Source organism: Cryptomeria japonica, unplaced genomic scaffold (assembly GCF_030272615.1).
Source record: "Cryptomeria japonica unplaced genomic scaffold, Sugi_1.0 HiC_scaffold_1158, whole genome shotgun sequence".
NCBI classification, from domain to species: Eukaryota; Viridiplantae; Streptophyta; class Pinopsida; order Cupressales; family Cupressaceae; genus Cryptomeria; species Cryptomeria japonica.
In genome coordinates this window covers 21,565-29,177 of record NW_026729757.1, presented here as the reverse complement: position 1 = coordinate 29,177, position 7,613 = coordinate 21,565, and the positions used below count along the sequence as shown (strand labels likewise).

The window sequence follows — 7,613 nt, the reverse complement described above, 5'->3', positions numbered from 1 at the left end:
AATGTAACCCTTACACCTCCTTGTGGTGCAATAGGGGAAAGGACCCAGTAGTTGAGCATGTTCCAATTGTTGTGAGTGTTGTTGATACCTTTTGTTCCAAAAATTGAACAAATAAAACCTATTGTTTGAAACAAAAAATATCAATTTTTGTTAGGAAATGTACCAACAGTTGTTAGGAAATGTACCAATAGTTGTTAAGAAATGTATTAATATTGTAAAAAGTAACCAATCAGGTGATGCCACATCGGCTGCACAACTATTGGGGTCTCTTTTGCACGCCTATTGGTCTCACTTTTTTTGGGGGCTGTTTTGGACACCTTGGCAAAAAGCATGCTGATGTGGCATCATATTTGATGATGTGGCCCTGAAACCTTAGTTGTAAGCAGGGGACTTGCCAAGTAAGCTGCTGTAAAAAAATCGGAGTGATTCGAAATTTCCAAGTAGGATTTTGAGAAGTGTGAAGTTAGGGTGCACGACTACTGGGTCCTTTCCCCTAGCTTGAAGACCGTGGAACGCATAAAATAAATGGAAATGACAAAGTTTTTATTTTTTAATATTTTAATGGCAACGTGGTGACATTCTGGGGATATTTTCTTCTTATGCAGGCTATTTACAGGGTATTCTGACACGCAACTCCTGCATAAGAGCTGTTACAGGAATGAACAGTTTTGTATGATATGCACGTCAGGAAGCGATTCCTGCATGAGAGCTGTTACAGGAATGAACAGTTTTTATGATATGTACGTAATAAAGCGATTCCTGCAGGAGAGCTGTTACCGGAATGAACAGGATTTTTTGGTGCGTACGTAAGGAAGCGATTCCTGCAAGAGAGCTGTTACAGGAATGAACAGTTTTTAAGGTATGTACGTAATGAAGCGATTCTGCATGAGAGCTGTTACAGGAATGAAGAGTTTTTATATCTTTGGTTGCGTAGAGTTTTTAGTCCAATGTATTATATTAGTTGGAGATTTTTTTTACAGGCATGAAATTCTGCAAATGCGCACAGCATTTGCAGCGTCTTTTCTCATCTTCTTTCTGTTTTGCTCATCTTTTTTTCTGTTTTGCTAATAGTAATGTATGTCCAGTCTCAAAAGCAGCCAATCGAGCATTTTTCTTCTCTTTTGCCAAGCCATAAAAACTGAGTTAGGACAGGTCTGTAAGCTTTTTCAAATAATAATAGGAATACTTGGAGGTGTTGCTGCTCATAATTCACCAAATTATATTTTGCTCTAGTGCAAAGTAGTAAATCCGAGAAAAAAGTTGTAGAATGATTGAGCTTGTGTGGTGGTAAACACGAACACGAAAGTAGCAATGGGGGACAAGGCAGGCGCTCCGGAGGCCATCAACAAAGAAGTCGTAGATTTATGTGCGAGAGAGTGTGCACTTCAAAGAGATGCTGAACAAGGTGGGGCGCTTTTACCAAGACCCAGTTGTTGATACATGTGTTACTGTCCGTGGGATTTCTCAACTGGACGCCTGTGCCGATGCCTGCGCCAGAACTGTTTGCATGAACCAGCACCATGTGCCCAATTGGGTCCGTTTTTAGAGCCTTTAGGTTAGGGTTTTCTAAATGGCATTAGGGGATTTGGGTTTCGAGGGATGGGGTTTACTTCATATGTGATTTTGCACTGAATTCTATATGGCATTATTTGTGGTTGCATTTTGTAATAATTTTTCCGTGCTAAAATGAATGCCCCAAGCATTGCTCTTAGGCTTTCTAGGGTATCAAGGTTAGGGATTTCGATGGCATACGGGCTTCAAGGTTAAATTTTTTCTGGCATTAAGCTTTTACTGGATTATTCTTAAACTTGATATTGGGCATACTTTATGCATTGCATTTGAATTGGCAATGATGTTTTCAGTTCCTTGGATTATTTCTTGTGTTCCTTGCTATTAAAATGATCTAACATTTGCCAATTTGCTGTATATTCAGGCTAATCTTGTTAATTGGTTTTAGGTGATATTTTTAGATTTGAAGTGTTGTGTTTGTTATTGGAGTCACTTATTTGAATCAGTTTGAGAAGAGGTTTCTTTGTCTATTTTATCAACTTTGCTGGGAAGCCATTTCTGGTGTTCCGTAGACCAACATCAGCACATAATTTTGCATTTTTCCGAGAACAGGTTCACTAGATTTGTTGGTGTCAATATTATTTACAGACTATTTTATTGTGTGTTAAATGAATTTCAGATATTGTAATTTATCGATGCATGCATTGCACCTTACTCTTTTCTATTGTTGACAACATGGTTTCTTTGATAGTCAAATTGCTGTCGGACAATTCTATGAATAATTAAACATGTCTATTGTTTTCTTATATTTTGTTTTTTGCAGCATGTTTTTTTTTATTGTTAACTTCACATACAGTTTCAAAGCTTTCTATACTGAAAATGACCATTTCCTCTATTTATTGGAACATAGATTTTTATTTTCAAATAACTGTTTTAGTTCCATCGAGCAAATTAAGTTGTGAGTGTGGGTTTTGACTGCCATGATTTGGTTGTGAGTTGAACCTGGACAATTGATCAGATTAGCCAGTGTAGCAACTTCAGGTTTTTGACTTTGTCAGACAACAATTCTGTCAAATCCAATGTGCTAAAGTTCCTTCGTGGTTTCAAAATGTCATGCCAACTACCGTCTTGAGAGGAATCATTGTTTTGATTGCACTATTGCATGTTAATGAAGCTAGTATTTTAGGGGAATTGGGTTTGTTAAGTATTTGTAGTATGTAGCAGAATTTGATGGCCCTTTACTGCAAGCATAGCGATTTTCCTAGTTGGGGATTGTCATGTTTGTGCTTTGTGCAGTGGAATTAAAGACCTTAATATTTGGAACAGCAAGCAGTCATTGCTTGCATGCTATCAAGTTCAAGCCAAATGATTATGAAGTTCTCTAAATTTTGTCCCAAAGATTTGACATTGAGTGAATTTTAGTGAGAAAATTTAAAAAATTGTGCAAAATTGCCCGACGTTTGGAATTGCAGCATAAATCATGCATCAGGGATTTTATCTTTTGTTATTACTAAACTTGTTTTCTTCTGTGTGAATTCTAAATGGCTTGCAATTTTGTGCTGTGTTGTTTGTGAAGTTTGAAACAAGTCTCACCTGTCGGCATCTTATTTCTGTTGTTTGTTGAGTTCAAAACAGGGGATCCAAAACAAGAATATCTGCCTGTGTTTGCAGTTTGTTTAGGTCACCATTTTTTTTGCAGTAACATTTGCCATTGCTGTAGTTACTGAAGGTTGTAACATGCTGGTGCAGTTGCACTTGCATCAGGGGATCTTAATATTTTTTCTGTCTGTGCTGACAACTTTTGACAGGCAAGGTGTTAGTATTCACAATGGTTATTAGGTTAAGCTATTACAATGTTGTAAAAATAAAAAGGATAGTATCTGCAAAACTGCCCTTTACTTTTTGAAATTGTTAAACAAATTATAAGAAATCTCTTTTAACTGTTACCAAAATTATGTTACGTTCTCGGTTCAATTGTTAAAAGATAGCTTATCTATTTTGAAAGTCGACTGAACTTTTATAGGTGAATGAGAATGAGATGAAGAATGGAGTAGGTGAGGCTTTTTTTAAATATAAAGATTTAATTTATATTAATAAAAAATAGAAATTTTTTTTGCTCTGAAGTGTAGACTGTATTGCTGAGCAGTTGAAAAAAGTGCTAAGTGGTTGCAGGTTCAAAACCCGATTTACCAGCTGCGCTGAGTGTGGGGCAGTTCAGATGGCTGTTTGAAGAGTTTTAGTAAGTGAGAAGTTGATTAGAAGATCTGATTTGCTACTAATAAAGAAGGAAAATTTTTAGAACTTAAAATCAATTATCACCGTCTGCCTCAAGATGTGCATGTTAAGTTTGTTGGGTCTGTAAATGATGTTCAATTCTCAATTCAATATGCAAGTTATGAGCTAGTTTATCTTTACTTGATCTATGTATTATCTATTTTATATGATAAATCTGACTATCTTCTTTTCTATGGCAGGTGAGAGGAGCATTTATTGATTTCGATGTCCAATGCCGATTGATATGTATATGCAAGCAGGGAGGATCAAGCAATGACTTGACCGGTCATGTCTTTTAGACATGACCGATCAAGACATTAGTTGATCGTACCCTTTGGCTTATTGCTGTAATTACAATCGGTGTATGTTTAACAAACCGATACCAATCGGTGTATACTTAACTTAACAGCCCGATACCAATCGGTGTGTATTTGTCTTGCCACCCGATACCAATCGGTGCATGCTTAAATTGCCACCCGATACCAATCGGTATTTATTAGTTAATCTGATAATCATTATTGTTCACTGTTAAATATATTAACCGATATAAATCGGAATGCATTGGTTAACCCGATTAATAATCGGTGATCACAGTTAATAAGATAACCGATATTAATCGGGATTCATACGTTATAATATAAACCGATATTATTTGGTATTCTATGCTATAGGATGATTATCGATAGTTAAGCATTGTTTGAACTAAGTAGATTGAACATATACAAATCAAATGAAGGATTAATCGCTTGAAGTTTTTCCTCATAATTTATCGATAGGATAAATGATTCAATGAGAGACTTCATTTATCTCTCATTCAATCATTTATCTTACCGAAGCTATCATGCATTAACAGGGTCTACTGCAGATAAGATCTGTATGCATTGCCAATGAGTTGAAGTGAAATGCAAAAGAAATTGCATTTCTAAGTTCCATATGTTTCCATTTCTCCTTTGATGATCTTGGGCCTCTGGAAGAGGTAAATAAAACATTTTCTTTTTTTGGATTGTGTTTTGCAGGCAATAAAGCTATGTTGCTTTGCACACATTGTAGAAGGTTTGCACTTCTTGGAATTTGCCTTTTCTTCCTTAAACGTATAATACTGCATATAGAAACATATTCATTGGGGGTTGTCGATGGCAATGGTGCTAAGGACTTGTCTCCCAGGTGTAGCTCACACTCAGAAAATTTATGTGCTTGTCATGGAGTCATTGGCTTTGCTTATGTTTTTGAACTTTCCCAGCTTGGGCATTATCTCCATGATTCTATAGCACAATGAAGTAAGCCTAGTATCCGTTTTGCAGATTGCTCGAGTGTTTTTAATTCTGATTTCTATCGCACATCTGTCTCAAAGATTCTTCCTGCGCCACCACATAATCCAAACCTGTAATGGGGCTTTCAATGTTGTTTTTAGTAGTGTACTGCATATTTAAAACTAAAAAAGTAATTAATCCCATCATAAGAATACTGTGAAATATTGCTCTTTAGAAAGGGTGCAACAATACACTCCTCACTGTTCACCCTTATGATTTGGAATCATACCCACGAGCCCACATTTATTTGTAGAACAATGCCATTTGTGGGCCTGGTGTCACCTATTTTCTGTACCCTCATCATTACAGCAATCCAACTTTTTCTTTCTTCTTAAACCAAATACGGATGCTTGTGGGGATAATGACAACTCGCCCTTAGCCTACTATGTTTGATTGGGTTTTCAGAAATCTTTGTGCCAGAGTATTGTATTCGAAATCTAAGAATGGGATTTTTTCCCAGTGCATTGAAGAAAGTTATTTTTGTCATGTTTGCAGCAGTGACTAGGGCCCTCAACTTGATAATAAAACAGGGTTTGATTATCAGTTTTTTTAACACATTAGTTTTTTGACTTCAATGTATTTGTAAAGATTTGACAAATACAGCTGCTGATAGTTAAGTTTGATGATTTCTATGCTATGACAGTGAACTAATGAGAAATAAACTTTGCAAGAATTCACTCAATCTTCAGCAGCTTTGGCTTCAAAAATGAGGTGAGGTCTCTATACACCCCACAGCAGGTGGAATTTTTTTGAAAAATGGTAGTCTTTATGGGTATGCTCAAGGAATTACATAGGGAGGGGTTCATCTTGCATGAGATGTAGCTATGATGCAATTATATAGAAAAATGAGGTGAGGTCTCTATACACCCCACAGCAGGTGGATTTTTTTTGAAAAATGGTAGTCTTTATGGGTATGCTCAAGGAATTACATAGGGAGGGGTTCATCTTGCATGAGATGTAACTATGATGCAATTATATAGAATGAAATTTATGGGCACAGTAGATTTTGATTGTATCAACAAATTACAATACCAAGTGGGTTTTCAAGGTAGTTAATTAAATATCTTGTTAGTACAAGAAATAAACAAGAAATAAGCCTTTTCCCAAGAACTATTCCCTTTTGAATTTCATTTGATGATTTGAGTGTACATTAATTTTCCTAGAAATAATTTTTTAGGAATGTTTAAAATTATTTTATTCCTAAAAATTAGGGTTAGGGTTAAATTTTGATATAATAAAGCCACTAATAAACCTAATTGACCAACACATTAAGGAGGAGAAGAATCTAATAGATCTAGCTTTGATAGACCAAGATTCTGATTAGATTTGAGGCCTCCTTGGATGGGGTTCTTTCCTACTTAAATTGAATTGTTAAAGTTTAGGGGAAGATAGTGAATTTTTGAAGCAATTTGATAGAAACAATGAGCTATAGATGCTGTACAGAGCCACCAACTTGGATTTGATAGAAACAATAGCATCAATTTGCCATGGTCCTTTGAATTTCTTGCGATCAAAAGTTGGACCTGTTCGTCTCTGCGAATCCTGTCGATCCTCCCAAATGCAGCTCCATATCTGTTTCCTACACAGAAAAAAGGGGGAAATTGTTGGGAATAGGGGTTTGCCTTAGGTCAAACTCCGGTTTTGGAATTAACCATGAAATTGAATTGATAATGTAAATGAAAGATTGCAGTATAATACTTTCATAAGAGGGAAAGATTGAAAATGAGTGAAACACTAATGATATACCTTTAATGAAGTTTTGTTTGTCTCCACCAAGGAATTAGGGTTTCATGTAGATTCTCTTCATAAAACATAGAACATGACTGTCATCTCCAATGCTTGATAGAAGACTGATTGCTTGCTCACTTGAATGTAGGATCTCAATTTTGCTCTCTTAATTTGATTATGAATTCAAATTAGGTTTGAAATGAGAGGGCAAGACCTCCTTTTATACTTGCTTGTCGAAAATTGAATTAAATTTTCGACCTAAGCCAACATGAGATCTAATTTCCCGCTCTTAGAATGTGACCATTGAAAGGGGCTAGTTTGGGGCCCAATTGAGGAGTCCGAGGCATATATGCCTTGGTCCAAATTAGGCCCTATGCCATCGTCCTAAAAGCCAGGATCTCAGTCAAGAGGGTCAAACTAGTGAAAAGGTGACATGAATGAAGGGTGTGAGCAAAATCAGTGTTTCAATCAGGCCTTAGAGGATGAAATGCCAAAGTGAGGCCTAAGTGAGGACAAAATTGTAGGTAAGTTCAATTTAGGACGCTACAATTTTATTTTCTTTTATGGAATTGAATGTAGAAAAAGTTTCTAGTATAAAGATTAAAGGAAAGAGAAAATACAAACATAGTTATAGCCGTAGTAGCAAAAATTGTTTGGAGAAAAATCGGCAAACCAAAAGTATAAGATTTTAGAAAAAGATGAAAAAAAATCGGCAAAAAATCGGATTTAAAAAAAACAAAAAAAATTGTAGAAAAAGAGAAAAAAAACTATTTTAAAAAAAACCCTAAGGGC

The 7,613-nt window shown here is 35.8% G+C and overlaps 1 long non-coding RNA gene across 1 annotated transcript; it reads left to right on the top strand.

Annotated features, from left to right (window-relative positions):
* The first annotated feature begins 561 nt into the window (after positions 1 to 561).
* LOC131069469 (uncharacterized) lies at positions 562 to 4,451 on the top strand. The gene is made up of 3 exons (XR_009112134.2): positions 562 to 859; positions 3,682 to 3,748; positions 3,984 to 4,451. It is a non-coding gene; the product is annotated as an uncharacterized LOC131069469 (long non-coding RNA).
* Positions 4,452 to 7,613: the final 3,162 nt, after the last annotated feature.